General features: G+C 46.1%; 1 long non-coding RNA gene across 1 annotated transcript; it reads right to left on the bottom strand.

Annotated features, from left to right (window-relative positions):
* Window positions 1-8,717: 8,717 nt before the first annotated feature.
* On the bottom strand, window positions 8,718-16,091 carry LOC103658307. The gene is made up of 4 exons (XR_567119.2): window positions 15,456-16,091; window positions 14,135-14,202; window positions 13,428-13,559; window positions 8,718-10,939 (listed from the first exon to the last, which is right to left on the bottom strand). It is a non-coding gene; the product is annotated as an uncharacterized LOC103658307 (long non-coding RNA).
* Window positions 16,092-17,244: the final 1,153 nt, after the last annotated feature.

The following is a 17,244-nucleotide window of genomic DNA, read 5'->3' as shown; positions in this document are numbered from 1 at the left end:
TCTTTTCACTCATTCTTTATTTAAAGGAACTATCACTTAAATACCTCAGATTGATCTCTTGCCTCATACAGAATACCCTGGACAGAACTGATCCTAAAATAAATACCTTTCCGACTCACAGCACTCAAAAATGTTGGTCTAAAAACATTTTTCATTATTTGATCAGTTTAATCACGATTCACTAAATATCTCTAAGTCTCAATTTTCCCAACAAAGCCTAAAATAAAATATTGTTGATCACATGTTACAGATCAGGAAAGTGAAGATTAAAAAAGATTGAATGACTGCTGAAAAATAAAGGAGCAAAGATATGAGTCCAGAGGCACCTGATGCCAAAGCCCATGGCTTTCCCACCGTGCCATGCAACACTGACAGCATGCCATAGCAAGAGTTTAATTAAAGTTAAACGGAAAGGGAGGGAAAATGGGAGGAAGGAAGGAAGGAAGGAAGGAAGGAAGGAAGGAAGGAAGGGGGGAAGGGAGGAGGAAGGGGGGAGGGAGGGAGGAAGGGGGGAATAAGGGAAGGAAGGGAGGGAGGAAGAGAAGGAAGGAATAACCTCCCAAAATAGGAAAACTAATGTACTTGAAACAAATTAATAATACAAAGCAACTTCAAGCTGTAAACTAAAGAAAAACAAAATTTTATTTTCCCAGAGTTGAATGGTCAATTGGTATAGCTCTTCATTCATCGAATGAACGGTCCTGCATCTGGACGCAGGTCCACAGGGGTGGGAGGGCAGTTTCCTCTGGCGCCCTACTCTAGGAATCCAACTGGGAGAGGTATCCGGTTCATGTAATACCCACATCTGGCTTAGACGCTTAGCAGGCTCATCATTTTCTACAACTGCCCCCACCCCAGCCCCATTTCCCAAGCATGGTACTCAAGTTCCTACACAATTTGGTCCCAACATACTTCCTACCTGCATCCCTTCCAGTCCCCGCAGTCTATCAGCGCTCAGCTTCTCACCAGTCCTGGAATATGTGCCTCTCCCAGGCTCTGTGTCTCGCACCTCCCCTTTCCTCCACCTGGAATTCAGCCCGTCTCCACCTGGCAGGCTTTTTCTCATCCTTCAATGTCCACCCTTATTATCGGCTCCCCTGTGACACCGTCCTCAGATTTCCCTGGGAGACTCGGTCCTTCCCTTCGCCATGACCGTAGGAATCCTATAAATGCCTCTATTACCGCACGTGTCACGGGACACAGGATCACTGATCTATATGCCTGTTCCACCACGGATTTTGGAGCTCTGCTCAAACAGGAAGTAGCTCAGCCACCTTTGTTAGCACCCCGCTGCACTTAGCCTAAAACCGGGCAGATTACACTGCTTTACCTTCTTACTCCTTTAATCCGTGCCTTCCCCCACCTCCTCACAGCAACTGGGTCAAAGGAAGCTATACTGGAGAACAAATGAGATGTGTTTTTGTTACACGGAAAAGTGGAGCCAGGCACCCATGAGAACTTTGCCTTATTTGCCTGGCTTCTTCCCACCCTTCCTTCCACACTCACCTTGTCCACAAAGCCTTCCCCAGACCTGGGTAGGACCTGTGCACACCCTGCCCACCGGGTCAGGACGAGTTAGGAGCCACCTACAGAACCACGTACAGTTCACCCTGGAACAACGCAGGAGTTAGAGGTGCTGACCCCGTGCAGTCGACAATCCAGGTAGAACTTCTGACTCCCCTCAAATCTACTAATAGTGAGAACCACAAAAGATCACTTTTTACTGCATATACAATTTACAGGAGAGAGGAAGTGCTCAGTGGGGGTTATTAGCATCACAGGTGTTTGAAGTGGATGCTTGCAACATGTGAACTCACCGCAATAGCAACGGGAGGGGCTGTGAAATTGTCACGGGAGGGCAGCGTGTACTACAGTTAAGTTTATGCGTGCATGGTTTCAAACTGTGTCTTTACGTTTGCTTACATTTCTCTCTACTGAGAATGGTGCCACGTATGGTCTATAAGTGTGTGTGAAAGTTTTGATAAATGTTAACTTTCTATGATAGATATGGGTAAGTTTTATGACAGTAAATGATAAAACAGACTATTATCTACATCTATTTTATGCACTCGTGACATACCTTTTTCTTAATTTTTTCAACGTTTCTAAGCTTTGTGATTCATCTGTGAGTTTTTTTCAAATTGTTGCAAATCTCCCAAATATTTTCCAATATATTTATTGAAAAAAATGCACGTACAAGTGGACCTGCATAGTTCAAGCCCATGTTGTTCAAGGGTCAGCTGTACTGGAAACAGAAGGCAGGGTCAGCCAGCTGTCACTCTGGATCTATGAATATACCAAGTTTAAAGGCTAAAACCTCAGCCAAGAAGAGAGCCAGCAATTCAACCCTGGAAAAGTGAGTGTGTGTATAACCAGAGAATCAACGACCAGCTGCCAGGTTAAAAATTAAGAGCCAAGAGAACAAAATGAGGATTTGGGTACAAGACAGGAAAGCTCAAACAATTCAAGAAATGCTATGTCTTGTATGGGATACCTTGAAGAAGCCAGAGCTAGATACGTCCCTTCTGTTTCCATGGCAATTGGGCAAATCTTTATTGGAGCACTCTCTTAATAGCTCATCACTGTTTATACACCAACCACTCCCACGTGCATGAATTACTTGAGAGCAACAATCTTGTCACCTCGTCCTCTGTATCACCAGCACCTAATATGGTGCATAGGCCTTCAGAAAAGAGAAGGAAGGAGAAGAAAAGAAAAGGAAACAGGAGAGAGAGATACAGGAAAGAAAGGGAGGGGAAAGGGGAGAAGAGAGAAAGGGAGGAAAGAGGGGCAGGGGAGGGGGAGGCCAGGGGAGGGGAGCAAAGGGCAGGGAAGGGAATATGCTTCACAAAGTTAACAGGGTTTATGAATGCTTGGTTTCAGCCACCTCCAGCTACCATCCGGTTCCTCCAGTGTTCTCCATATTTGTCAAGGATACCAACAACTTTCTTGCTCCACTGACCAAGGCCTAGGTATGACCTCACACGCTTCTCTTCCCCTCACCCCTCGCACCGAATTCACCAGCATAGTCATCGAGCTCCCAGGTAGAAAGCAGATCCAACCTTCCCCATGGCCATCAACACTCCATCCTTCTCCAAGTCCCTACTGAACTCCCACAGCAGCCTCCTAGCTGGCCTTCCTGCTTCCTCTCTAGCTTTCCCCCAAAGCCAAAAGGATATTCAATTTTTTTTATTTGAGTATAGTTGACACATAATGTTACATTAGTTTCAGTTGTACAACATAGTGATTCTATTTCTCTGTGTTATGCTGTGCTCCCCACAGTGTAGCTGCCATCTGTCACCATACAACGCTTTTACAGTATCATTGGCTATATTCCCTAGGCTGTACCATTTGTTCCCATGTCTTATTCATTCCCTGTTTAAGGGTAAGTCAGAATATATAATTTTGCTGATCCAAATTCTCCAACGGTGTCTCTAAAACCATAGTCCAAAATCAAAGTCCTTGCAATGGCCCGTGGGGCCCTGTGTGATCAGACCCTGCCTGTCCCTCTGATCTCATCTCCCTTTCACTGTATTCCTTGAACATATTACACTCTCCAACTCAAAGACTTTGATAACATCTTTGTATGGCTATCCCCTTCATTCAAAGTGTCAGCTTCTCAGAGAGGTTTTCCCTGGTGTCCCTAGTGAAAGTAGACACACACACCCACACGCACAAGCATATACACACAGACACAACACTCACATGCACACACATGCAAAATTACATAAAATCATACCTGAAACATACACACATATCCCACATATACACATTCACACACTCATACACGTATACACCTGCATATAGACACTTACATACATTCACACACGCACACACACACACGTTGAAGCCATCATAAATGTAAAGTCAAGAGTCATCTGCACCCTCCAGGCTGGGTCCTACGGAACATTAGATGTTTCATTTGTCCCCCTAAAAATGGCATTCTTTACTGTAATTGCTCGAGTTTTATGTATCAGTGGAAAACGTTGTTTTAGTTTGTGAGCAAGGATAACCTTAGGAACAGAGGGTGTTTTTCCCGTTTTCAGAGTAGTCTGGAGAGTTGTGTTTTAAGCTCCATATTGAGTCTGATGTAGTTCTGTGGTCTCTCCCCGAAGCTGGAGCGCGATGCTCACTTTGACAGCCCGGATCTCACAATGACTAAGAAACGGCAGCTTGAGTTTGGGGCACCTGAGAGTTGCATGGGACTGTGCAATTCTTATAAACCTTACAGGTCTTCTGGAGCCTATGAACTGCTTCCATTTAAACTCAAAAGCCCCATGACACGGTTCCTGGGGCCTGTAAACCCTGTGATACCAGCCATAATAACTCCCCTGGCAAGAAATAAGCTTCACTTCCCCCGGCCTATAAAGGACCTTGCCTGACCTTTAATATCAATCAGAGGTGACGTGCGCCTGGGAAAGCCCAGGGCTGGGGCCTGAGTTGGGGAGCAGGCGTGGCACCCCTAGACCTGCAGCTCTGCCCGGGAGCCCCGCAAATGCTGCAGGCATGTCTGCTTCCATTACAGGAGTGCCTGCAAGCCTCCCTGTCCTCATCTTTGTGGAGCAGACACGACCACCGACCCCACGGGGCTGAGCGAGGATCGAGACGTTTCAGCAAGTGTTGGTGGGAAACCTATCCTGTGCCAATGACCATAAGGAGGATGAGGCAGCCTGGATCCCAGGGTTGGCCACGGGGAGAAGCAAAGCTAAAGCAGTTTAAATATGTGATGGTAGGTAACATGGATGGGAAGTCAGGGTCTGGCAGATGAATGGTGCTTCGTAAATGTTAATCTTCCCTAGAGATTCATGGACTCACGGAACTTATGCAACCTTCGGATGACCGAAATGACCCGGAGGAAGCTGGTTTAGAGCTACTGTCCTGGAATAATTATTCCTTTCACCATCAATGGTTCACCAGATAGGATAACGAAGCACTGCATCACCTGGCTGATGTTCTCATTTGTGCAGAAGAGAAACGTGCAGCCCACGGGGAGGAAGAGGCTTGCCGTAGCTGACACCCTGACACCCACACCCTGACCTCCCCCCACCCTGGCCATTTTTAAAACCCTGGAAAAATGCTGTCATCCATAGCCTCCTCTGCTCTCTCAGTGCTTCACCCCTGGCCCGGGTCTCTTCTGGGCCCACAGTCTGGGTGGGATTCTGACCATCAGAATTCTGAAACAACTTGAATCACTGATAACAAGATGTGTGTACGCCAGTGGCAATCCAGGCCCGTGACCTGACCAGACTGTGGTGACATTTACTTTCTACTTAGGTTTACCGCCACCTCTGGACCCATCCAGACTGAATAATTAGGACTTATTTGGAGGCTAGTAAAAAGCAAAATGGACCTTTAAGCATAAAGGTTCCAGTCCTTTCACATGTCTAGCCCAGCATCAGATTCTTACCAGATACTCCACTAAAAAACAAGAATTCAGGAGAGACAGACAGGTTTGTCTTAGCAGCAAAGCTTGGAGTAAAGCAGGAAGGGATGGAGGAGAGGAACGAGAAAGTGGTGAGTCTACGAGATGAATTCATTAATCGATGGTAACTCTGTGAGGTACATACCTCACCTCCACTTTCACAGACAGGGAACCAGAGGCCTGTCAAGGTCACTCAGTGTGAAAGTCTTTGATGCGCCAACATGTCTAGGCTACAGTCCCCAGTTATTCCAGCACGCACAAATGTAGGTGCCGCTAGGAAGGTATTTCGTGATGTGATTAGAGTCCATAATCAGTCGCCTCGAAGTTAAGAGAGATTAACCCAGAGAGTCTGGCCAGGCCTGATTCAGTCGGTGGAAAGGTCTTAAATGCCGAGCTGAGGCTTCCCTGAGTTAGAAGATCCCCTTGTGGACTTCAGTGTCAGCTCCTGCCTGAAAAGACCTGGCCAGCCCACCTGGCCAGCTCCCCTGCACTGGAGACTTCACACCTACCTAGCCAGCCCCCACAGTCGTGTAAGTGAACCCCTACAATGAGTCTCTTAATATACACCCCCTTAAATTGTGAATAACGACAGCAAGCTAGTACACAATGTAATCAGACTGCATGCTCAAGCCTCTCAAAACCATGTTCTAGCTCCTTGGGATGATTCTCTAAGATTCTTTTTCTCAGTTTGGGGAGTGGTTCGCAATCTAATGATAGTCTCATACTTGTATGAGTTGCTGATGAGCATTGCTTTTTGCTGATAGTGGTCAGTTATGTGCAAAAATGACCAAGCCTCCGGTGGGGGAGTGTACGAAAGAAACAGGTGAAGGGAGGGGAGGGAGGAAGGAGAATATGGATTAATATTTATCAAAATATTTACTACATACATATCTGACATTGTCAAGGATTTTCATGATCTTTATAAAATTTACTAATTGTAAAGGCTGGTTGCTAGATTATTGTTCAAAGATGTTCACACCCTCCCTCGAGTGTCTGTGGGAATATATTTTCCTGTCCATAACTTTGGGCTTAGACACTTGACTTTCGTTGGTTAGTGGGATGTTAGCAGGTGGAATATAAACAGACACTTGACATGTGCTAAAGTAATATGGTGTGCCTTCACACCCCCTACCATCGCAATGAGAAAAATACACTCTGGGTGGCCCGCTGATTCAAGGAGGCTGAGATTCATGGAGGAGACCTGACCTTACCTGTAGCTTAGCACCAGTAAGCCAAACCCAATCTAGGTCACCAAACCCCAGCCGACCTGTAGATATACAAGTTAAATGAATGCTTCTTTTTGTATGGCATGAAGATTTTGTGTTGTTTTTTATACAGCAGTAACCGATTGACACACCAAAATAATAGTAGGGAAACCATTTCTACCGATCAGAACTACACGAAGAGTTCAGAAGTCTTTACACAAAGGTTAATCTAGGAACTAATGCTAAAGCTGGATAGAAGAACTACAGTCAGGATCAAGAAAGTGGAGGCTATAGTTTTAAATCTCCTTTCCAGACAGCTATGGTCTCCTTAGGGTCACAGGACTAATGAAGGTAGAGACAGTCATAGTCACATAAATTTAGACTTATTTGCCATGTGGTTCCACAGAGAGAAGAGAAAAGGCTGTGTTATAGCAGACAAATTCTCAATATTTGCTGATTACACAAGACCTTACAAATTTTCAGTACTCTCCCTTATTTATGTACTACTTGAAATACACACACACATATATATATATGTATTTATATATCCCATGTAATTCCCATATTATGGGATATCCATTATATATATATATCATATATATATCATATATATATGATATATATATATATTCCATGTTAATTAGAAAATGATTTATGGAGTGGCTAAAACTCCAAGTCAGTATATTCAAAGACAAAACCGATATGGTACCTATGGAGTTGCTGCAGAAGTAAGGAGAAGTCTTAGCAGGGTTTATTCCCATGCATCCCCATTCTAGATTCAACCAGAGCAACTACATTTTTAATTGTTTCATGCCATAGAATTCTGCATAAAATTGTACTGGAACAGAAGTGAGCCCCGGGCTGACCAGCCCCGCATAAAGATGACAGCAGAAGTCTCTAAAACACACAACTGGAAGTAAATTCATTGTTTTTGCCCCCTAAAACCTCCTTGGTTCCCCTTCTCAGAGATTCTCACCACCATTTATCATCAGCTGAGTAAGCTGGTAACCTGGAAGTTACATTTACCCCTACTTACCATTCCCATCTCCTCTGTCTCCTAAATAGATGACAAATACATGTATCTCCATCCACTTGGACCAGCACATCCTGTTCTGACCACCATCCCTTACTTAACTACTGAAACTCTTCCACCATTCATTTATCTACCTCTAACTGATGCCCTCTGTGGGGCATAGATCCCAAGATGCCCTCCAAGAATCCTCAGCTCCTGGTGACATCCTTTCCCTTTGTATAACCTCATCTCCTTGAGTGACTTGATCCTGGCCAACAGAACACAGCAAATGATGAGTGGTCACTTCCATGAATAGATTACACAGGACGCTGGCTTCTTTCTTCCTAGTGGACTTTCACCCTTCTGGTTTTGTTGAAACAGACTGCCACACTTGAGCTGCCCCATGGAGAGACATATGACGAAGAACTGAGTGTGGCTTCCAGATGAAAACCAGCAGGGAACTGAGGTCTGAAGTCCAACAACCTGCAAACAATCAAATTCTGCCAATAGTCCCATGAACTTGGAAGCAGATCTTCACTCATTTGAGCTTTCAGATGAGCCCTCAGCCCCAGCTGACATTTTGATTGTAGTCTCATGAGAGACACTGAGGACCCATCTAAGTCATGTCTGGATACCTGGCACAGGGAAACTGTGAGGCAATAACGTATATCACTTTACCCCACCAATTGATCATTTGTTACACAGCAATAGATAACTAATACACTCTTCCAGTGCACACTAAACATGGCAGCCTGAGTGATGGTTGTAAACACGGACCAGATGATGACCTTCCTTGGATTCAATTTGTTTCTTAAATGTCATAGGAAGCAAAAAGTGGCATTCATCAGGTTGTTGTGTCGATGCTTTCATGTGCTAACTCATTCATCCATTCAGCAAAGTTAGGGTTACTAACCCCCTCTTTAGATAAGAAAACTGGAGGATTAAGTAACTTATACAAAACTAGAAAATGGCAAGTCAACACTTGGACCAAAATTGTCTGGCTTCAAAATTCTCCTGCTATACCTGTGCTTCCACAAAACCGAAGGCATCCTGGTTCAGAATTAGGGTGATACAAAAGCCAGCCTAAGGGACAGATGGACCTAATAGCCTAAGAGAAGAGGAAGTTCAGTAAAACAAGGGGAAGGAGAAAACTGGAATGTTTCTGCACAATGTCTGACTTTGGAGAGTTTTACTGATGTCCTTGGAAAAATGGAATGTCAGCAAAAATAAACCTGTTTATTGTTAATTCCAGGGCTCTAAACTTCAGTGGCCTTTGTGAGAGGTGTTTGAAACTCAGTGGTAAAACTCCAGAGCCAGGAGTCTGTGGATTCCTTGTCCTAGGGCTACACTGTTGGACAACTGCCTGAAAGAGATCTCCTAATGTAGAAGACACAGACACTTATCCTGTCCTATCTCAGCTTCAAGTGTCCCCTGTAGCAAGAGTAAACCCTCCTCTTACCTCACCATTAGACGCTCTGGCGGAAACTTGAACCTCCTAGAAGTATCCCATTAACTTCACAAATCCCCCCACATACCAGAAGCTGCATCAGCCTTTAAAAACCAAAAGGGCAGAGGGGAAAAGCTCACAGAAACCTTACAAGGATGTTGAGGTGTTACAGGCGTGTTCTTAGAGACGAGGCCTTTGATAAATTGAACATGAGTCTCTAAAGGAGGGAAGAGCCAAGAAGTCAACCTCTTCCTCCCCTCAGATTTATGAATCTTCCAGCTAGAGGCAAAAGCATCTCTCCATCAAGATCAAAGCTCAGAGAGGTGAGAAGAAAAGCAAGAAGACCAGAGGTTCCCCTGGGAGGGAAGCATGTCTGTTTTATGTAACATACATGGTCTGTGTCCTAGAAAGCACGTTGCAAAGGGAACCCATTTAATAGTCCTCATAAAATAAATACTTCCTTTGCATTAAGAATACAAAAAGATGGATATGTTCCTTGCTCGGAATGTATAAAGCAAAGGTTAAAATCTCCACCATGTTTTCTGCTCATGGAAAATCACTTTTGATGCATCAGCCCAGAATCCAGATATTTTCCTGGAAGAATCGAACCTGGAGATGGAGACTATTTGTAATACTTCACCCGCCACAGGCCATTGTGTCAAGGTACTTAATGTGTAAGGGCGTTTCTAGTCATCCCAGTCAAAGCAGGTTCCCAAATCCGGCTGAAGAGATAATAGCCACAGCAGAGCCTTAATCACTTGCAGAACTCTGTGATGGGCGTTCTTAGAAGACTCTCGGCATAAATGCCACATGATTCACAGACTCATTGATATTCCCTTTTCAATATTTGCTATTTGGTGTGATGGTCATGAGCGGAAAGCGATTAGGCAATGCTGTGTTTATGGAAAAAGAACAAAGGCTGAGAGAAACCAACTTCTCAGTTCTAAGAAAAGAAACACCAAAAAGGAAATGAAAATATCAAAGGGCCGCTCGGCGCATGATGCACATTTCAGCCAAGTGCAAACACGTCCCAAGGGCTGCTCAGCCTGGTCTGAGGAACACCTCATTCTTCGACATTTACAGAATTTGCAAAGGCTGCACAAGGACAAAAAAAAAAAAAAAAAAGACAAAACAAAACAAAACAACAAAGAAAAAAAACGCATTGGGATCCAGCACTGCACTGGGAAAGGAGTCCAAAGGCATTGCTCCTGATCTGGACCCACCTCTTCTCTTAATTCATCTGTAAATTGGGACTGATACTATTTATGTTGTCAAAATCACTTCTTTATTTAGCCAGTCATTTTTCTTTCAATCCCTCTAATGTGTAAGGCACTGGGTTCAAAAGTGAATGCACCATGGGCCCTGCCCATAAAGGGTTCCCAGTCTGCAGGGAGGATGAGATGGGTACGTGGAAAATAACATTTTCACTGAGCACGATAAGTATCATATCAAATAACCAGACGAAACGGTGTCATCAGTGGCCACAGACGTAGTACCAAACTAGTAACCTTCCCTCCTACAGAAGCCTGAGCTGTGAAGGCACATCTCTTCTTTTCCCACCCTACTCATGGTGCCATCCTCTTTCCTTACTTTTTTCTGTGGCTTAAATTTCCCCCTTCTTTTTATGTTTATCGTCTCTAGAAATATCATCTAATCTTTGTAAATCCTTTCTCGAGCAAAGAGGGTTATAAATGAAGGGACACGGGTCTGCCTGGGAGAAACCTCCCCAAACTCGAGCTCGGCTCTAAGTGACGGATGGATGCAGGAGACGTGCACAGCTGGAACCGCTGGGCTCTGTAACGCAGTGTGGAGCTTGTCGTGATGATGATTATCTTCATGCAGAATACTTCCAGCTATATCAACGTGCAATGGAGAGTTATAGAAATCTTTTCTCACAACAGATCTAACGGTGGTTCTAAGCTCCAACAAAACAAGCTACCTATGCCCAGGACTGGGTAAACTGGTACCATTCTCTGGGTCTCTGGCTCAGCCCCAGACGCTGGGACTCAGGCTCCTCTTGTGCCTGACCTCAGAGTTCACCAGGTGAATCTGCTTCTCCAGACACCCCATGTACCCCCAGGACAGAACCCTGAGCCCAGCCCCCAGGCTCTGAGCTGCCTTCTGTTCTGAGACAAGGACTACCAGAATCTTCTTCCTGGAACAAAGGCTGTAAATAAGGGAACAGATAAACACATGCCCCACCCCCACCCCAAACACTAAGGGGCAAACCAGTCTCTAGCTGGTCCTGAGCCAGAAATCCTGTCTTTTGTGCTCTCATTCTCTGAATGTTACGTATCTCCAAAGCCCAGTCCAAAGGCCACATCCTCCATAAGGCCTCCCTCCCCGCGTGGTTGGGCACCTTCTTGCCCCCAGCCCCTGTCACAGAATCGCTGCATTTTCTCTGCACTCAGAGCTTCCTCTGACAGGCTCCTGGAAGCAGGGACTGTTCCATACCCATGTGACTCACCCCCAGGAACCTTCCCCACCAACGAGCATGGTGTCCAGAATTTGCTCAGTGAATACTTATGAAATCACTTCCCCCCCCCCCAGTTTTCCTTTTCTTTCTTATAACTACTTGGATAGTAAATAACACCAAAACTCTTCAAAGGGAGGAATCATCACGTATTACATGTTGGGCCAATAGGCAGGAACATGTGCTGTCTTTAGCCGAGTGTGAGAACACAGGCTACAAGGACCCGTTTCCTTTTCCTCCATGGTGAAGAGGAAATAGTACAGGGTGGCCCCAAAGAGCTCTGAGTTTGAATCCTAACTCCATGAATTTGGAATTAGTGTGACGCTTTGTTTCTGACCCTCTTTTATCATCTGTAAAACTAGGAGGATGAAGGATTGTAGGGAAGATTCCAGAAAGCTCATTAGAGCCCCCAGGCCCTGGAACACAGTGGTTGTTCAGTAGACGTGGCTTTCTCGCATCCCCCAAATGAAGAAACCAAACTAATCCCATCCTCCTAGGAGATGAAGAGGGAGGGAATATATGAAACGGAATCAAGCGATGTCAGAAAGAGCGAGCACATTTGTATGAAGAGCCCTTCCTGCTCATGGAAGTATAACTGAATAATTCATGTCTGCACCTCAGGCAATTAAATGGCCAAGGCCCACAGACATTCATCTATGCTTTAGACACGGGAATTTATATTAAATTTTTAGCATGCTTAGGATACATTTTTCTAAAACTAAATAAGATTGAACTGATGATGAAAAGCATACCATTTTTTAAAAGTCAAATTTTGAATGTTTTCCTTAACAGAGCATTAGTGTACTGCTCTCTCTGAATACGGGACTTGAACCATCTGCTCTATTAAAAAAAAAAAAAAAGACACAACGAAAAGAGGTCCAATCGTAATTGGTAGTAAGAAAAATTGCATCCCTCCTGCCCTTTGCTCAGGCATAGAGCCATCAAAGTGTTATGCCATAAAATTTAATTTTTGAGTTTTGAATGATTTACAGTGGAGCAGAACTTATAAATCAGAACAGTAACCATTGCTATGAATAGAGATGTATGTTTTTCCAAAATGTCTAAATGAAATACTTTAAAATCCGCTAAAAGACCTGCACAGTTTTCCAAAGGCAGCCATAATTGAAGTTAATCATTCTTGTTTGGACAGAAGGAAACTCACTGACACCTGGGCACCTCCCCCTCCTTGAGATGAAGTGATCAAACAGTCATCATCTCTTCTTATGAAAGCAATTAATCATGGCAATATATCATGCTATTGCAGCTCAGTTTCTAGCCTTGTCCGTTAGGTTTGTAAACCCTTTCTGATGCCTTCGAATGTATCTTTAATCAGATGCCATTCTTAAAATAGTTAGGATACCGAAAGCAACAGTATATGAAAGCCTCGGCAGACAAGAATCCCTCCCTTCCTTCCACATCCCAATATCCAAGCCAGTGGCAAGCCCTCAGCACTCTGCCACTCCCATATGTCCCCCTGTTCTGCATGCCCCTTCTCATACCCGGGTCACTAACACAGCCTCCCAATTTCCTGCCTGCCTTGGTGCGGGGAGCACATAGCCAGCAGCTGTCCAAAGCATGATCCCCATCACGGTACTCCCTTTCTCAAAATTTTCCCATACTGGGGTGGGGGGTGCCTGGATAGCTCAGTCAGTTAAAATCTGACTCTTGGTTTCGGGTCAGGTGGTGATCTCAGGGTCGTGGGATCGAGCCCCGTGTCGGGCTCCACACTCAGCACAGAGTCTGCTTGGGATTCTCTATCCCTCTCCCTCTGCCTCCTGCTCATGCTCGCTCTCTCTCTAAAATAAATAAATAAATCTTTGAAAAGAAATCCTCCAGTGCCTTCCCATTGCCCTCAGCACAAAGCCTACCTTCTCACGGTGGCTTACAGGTCCCACGGGGCTTGCGCACCCATAGTGCTTGTCTCTCTCCTCATGGATTCTTCCTATTTTGCACACATGCCACTTTAAGCTTACATCATGGTCCCAAATTTGGGAAAAGTTCTAGATCAACAGACAGAGATGGATGGATTTATACATTGTGTACCCAAAATATGGGAAGAGAAAACACTAACGTATTAACAGCTCTTATATCTGATGTTTGGGATTTCAGACAATTTTATATTCTCTACATTTGACTGGATAATCCAAAATTTTAGTTCAAAATGGGAAAAGACATTGAACACAGACTGTTAGACTCCAGAGGGCAGAACTGGAACTCCCAAAAGACCAAGGTTCAGATCTTCAATGTGCTGCAGAACAAGGATAACAGAACTCTCCATTCTAAAATTTTATCACCATCAGTCTCTCCCAATAACAGACCAATCAAAATATTTGTTCTCTCTCTCCCCTGAAGTGTGGACAAGGAGCCAGGATGGAGCACGGAGATAAAAGGCAGCTGCTGAGTGCAGGGGTCAAAATTAGGGAGAGGGTCTGAAATCAAGGGATCCATCAGACAGCTGGAAATATTAATATACACTTAAATGTTTTCATCCCCCCCACCAGACTGTAAGCTCCATAAGGTCGGGGATCATATCTATCCATATTATTTGTTCAACAAACATTTGCTGAGTGCCTACCTCATGCAAGTGCTGTTTGAAGTGTTGAGAACACAACAGTGGAGAAGAGAGACTCGTGGAATTGCATGCTAATGGTGGAGAAAGAAAATAAACAAATTAAAAATGTTACTAGAGAGTGAGAAGTGATAGCAGAGAAAGATAGGGTGACTTATTCAGGTGGGGTGCCAAGAAATGCTTTAAAGAAGAGAGTCAACGTTACAGCTGAGACAGGACTGATGGGAAGGAGCCAGTCCCAGAACCTGGCCTTCCCGGCAGGGGGATAGTGGGCCAAAGCTGTGAAGCAGGAGTGACCTTGGGGTATGGGAAGACCAGAAGTAAAGCTGTGTGGTTGGAACTCGAGGAGGGAAAGGATGAGCAGCAATGGTAGGAGATAAGTTCAGAGACTGATGGGGGCCAGATTATGAAAGGTCTTACCCACTGTGGTAAGGAGTTTGTCTTTTTTCCAAGTGCTATGAAAAGCCACCAGGAGATCTGAAGCAGGGGATTGAAGTGATCTGATCTAGCTTTCTAAAAACCCGCTCCAGCTGCTATGTGTGGAATGGACTGGTGGACACAGGAAACAAACGGGAGGCAAATTCTGAGAAGATAGGGTCTTAGGATAGGATGATGCCATGGAGGGGAGAGAAGGAATGGCTTCCAGGCTGGAGGCGAAGCTGACAGGATCAGCAATGAACCAGGGGCGGAGATCCTGAGAATAAGGAAAAATGGGGGTCGAGGATGGAGATTATTCACAGGTGTGTTCCAAGCACCCCACTCAGGTCCTGACACAAGGAGCACCGGGCGATTCTTTGAGTGGATGGATGGATGAATGGATGGAAGGATGGATGGATGAATGCATGGATAGAATGATCGTGAGAAGTAGAGCCCAGAGCAACTCTATGTGTGGGGTGCAGAGAGGAGAGGAAGCAGCCATCTTCCCCAATTCCCAAGGTCTCACCAGGCATTTTCTGGGGGGACTTTCTAGGGATAGCAGTGGGGAGGACAGGTCTTCAGAGCAGGTGGAGGTCATTGATGCCGCAGAGTGAGACAGACCTGTATTTAAGATCTAGCTCCGTCACTCGCTGTGTGCCCTTGTGTGACTTTGCTAGTCTCTCGAAGCCTCAGTTTCTTTGTCTGTAAAATGGGGATCATTGTATCAACCTCACAGTCTTGCCTCTGCTGCACGTGGCTCGTGTGGTCATGCGGGAGCCGCCCAAGCCCTCCGAGCCTCGCTTTTCATATCTGTCAGATGGAACAAATAACCACCACTACCTCTCCCACAGGATGCTTAGGAGGTTCAGGAAAACAACAACAGCTTGGTACAGAAGTACCTCCCGGTCACCTTTCCCGAAGTCGCAGACTGGGGCGCAGCTCCTCCATCAACATCTGAGCCAGCAGAGCCGAGCCAGGTGAGGGAGAAGGATGCCTGGAGACCGAATCCACCGCCGGACTTGCCTGGAGGCCCAAGGCCCTCTCCACGAGCCCCCCACGGCCATTATTCCTCACGGTCATGGCTCCGGAAGAGGCAGGGCAGTGTCCCCCAGGTATCTGTCAGGATGCGAAGCCAGAAAAGAGAGGTTTGGGAGGCCCGTGCGGTCTTCCACACAGCCTGTGGGAAGAGCGCTGTATTGTGAGCACTCCAGCACTAATTGAGGATGACGGGCTGGATAAATGTATTTATAGCTGCAAAACCCAGAGCTTTCTGGCGTGCTCCCCATCCTGCTCTAAACGCCCCACACCTGAGGCCCACTGGGCAGCCGGGCGGCGGGGCAGGGAGGTACCAGAGAGCAGCAGAGCCAGAGGACCAGATATAAATCCCATCCAGACTTCCTTTCCTAAACCCAGGAAATACCAGTCAATTTATATCTCATCATCTTAACCCTGCAGGTCTGGTTAATGGTTTGACCCGTGTATTCTCTCCTTTTCCAAAATCTTGTCCCGTTCCCTCTTAACTTGATTTACTCAACTTACTCCAGCTGCTGACTTTGGCAGCTTTTCCAGCTCTCCGAGTCTCCCTGCAGCCGGGCGCCGGGCTCCCCCTCCGCGCTCCCGAAGGTGCCCGCCCCCTTGACTCGCGCCGGAAAAACACCCTCCCCCGGCCCCGCCCCTTCTCCCTTTCACCGCCCAGGCACACTTCGGGGCGCAGCAGGAACAGCCAGGCTACGAGGGGCTTGTATTTTTTCACCGTATTTGAGTTAGCTGTTTTATCTGGACGTGAACCTGAGCAGGGAGACGAGGGGGAGAGAGAGGGGCTTTATGAACTCAAAACCAAAATAGACCGTCCAAGCGAGGCTGAGTGAAGTCACTGAATGTGCCGTGGAAAATACTTTCAAGGCATTTTATAAATTTTGCACCCAGAAAAAATGCCCCAGCCAAGTTGGACTAGCTGCTTTCAGATATTCAAATCCTCCCTCTTTCCGTGATTTTCCTTATGGCTTAGGGACTTAAGAAAACAATGAGAACGTGTCCCAAGAAGTTAAAGGAGCACGACACCTAAGCTCGCTTTCCTACAAATGAGCCACAAAAATTAGAGGCTCTGCGAGGAAAGTGACCTCAGAATTCTCCCTCCTTCTTCTCCCTTACCTTCTCTTCTTCCTCTTCTCACCACTACCATTAACACTAATTGGCCATAGCACCAATGGTTTCTGCCTCCCGGGCTCCTGGTTCTACTCATGCTTCAGGGGCGGGGGGGTTGGAGGGACACTGTTAACCGGAAACCAGACTCAGGTCGTTAGTGCTTTTCCTGTCTGTGCAACTGTCCCTTCTCACCCCCCTCCCCAGAGGGCACGGCAGCTGGCACCCCCGGGGGCCCCACATCTGTGTCCTCTGTCCAGGTCTTTCCCTCCTTGTGGCTCGCCTGCTCTCTCTTAGCCCTTCCCCGTCAGGTCTACCCACCCGGTCCTCCGCACTGGGCAGCCCTGGCTGGACACCACTCACCCCCATGACTCTCGGGTCTCTGACCCCACCACCCAACACGGGCTCTGCTTCCCTCCCACCAAACTTGTTCCTTCTCTCTTGGCTGAGACGGCTGGCTTGACCCAGGTGGCGGTCCTCGTTCTGGGACTTGTTAGCTGTGTGACCTTCAGCAAATAACTTACGCTTTCGGAGACTCCATTTCCTCCGCTGCAAAA

Source organism: Ursus maritimus, unplaced genomic scaffold, assembly GCF_017311325.1.
Source record: "Ursus maritimus isolate PB19 unplaced genomic scaffold, ASM1731132v1 scaffold_8, whole genome shotgun sequence".
NCBI lineage: Eukaryota > Metazoa > Chordata > Mammalia > Carnivora > Ursidae > Ursus > Ursus maritimus.
Note: the sequence above shows the minus strand (reverse complement) of the source record. Positions and strands in the feature narration are given on the sequence as shown.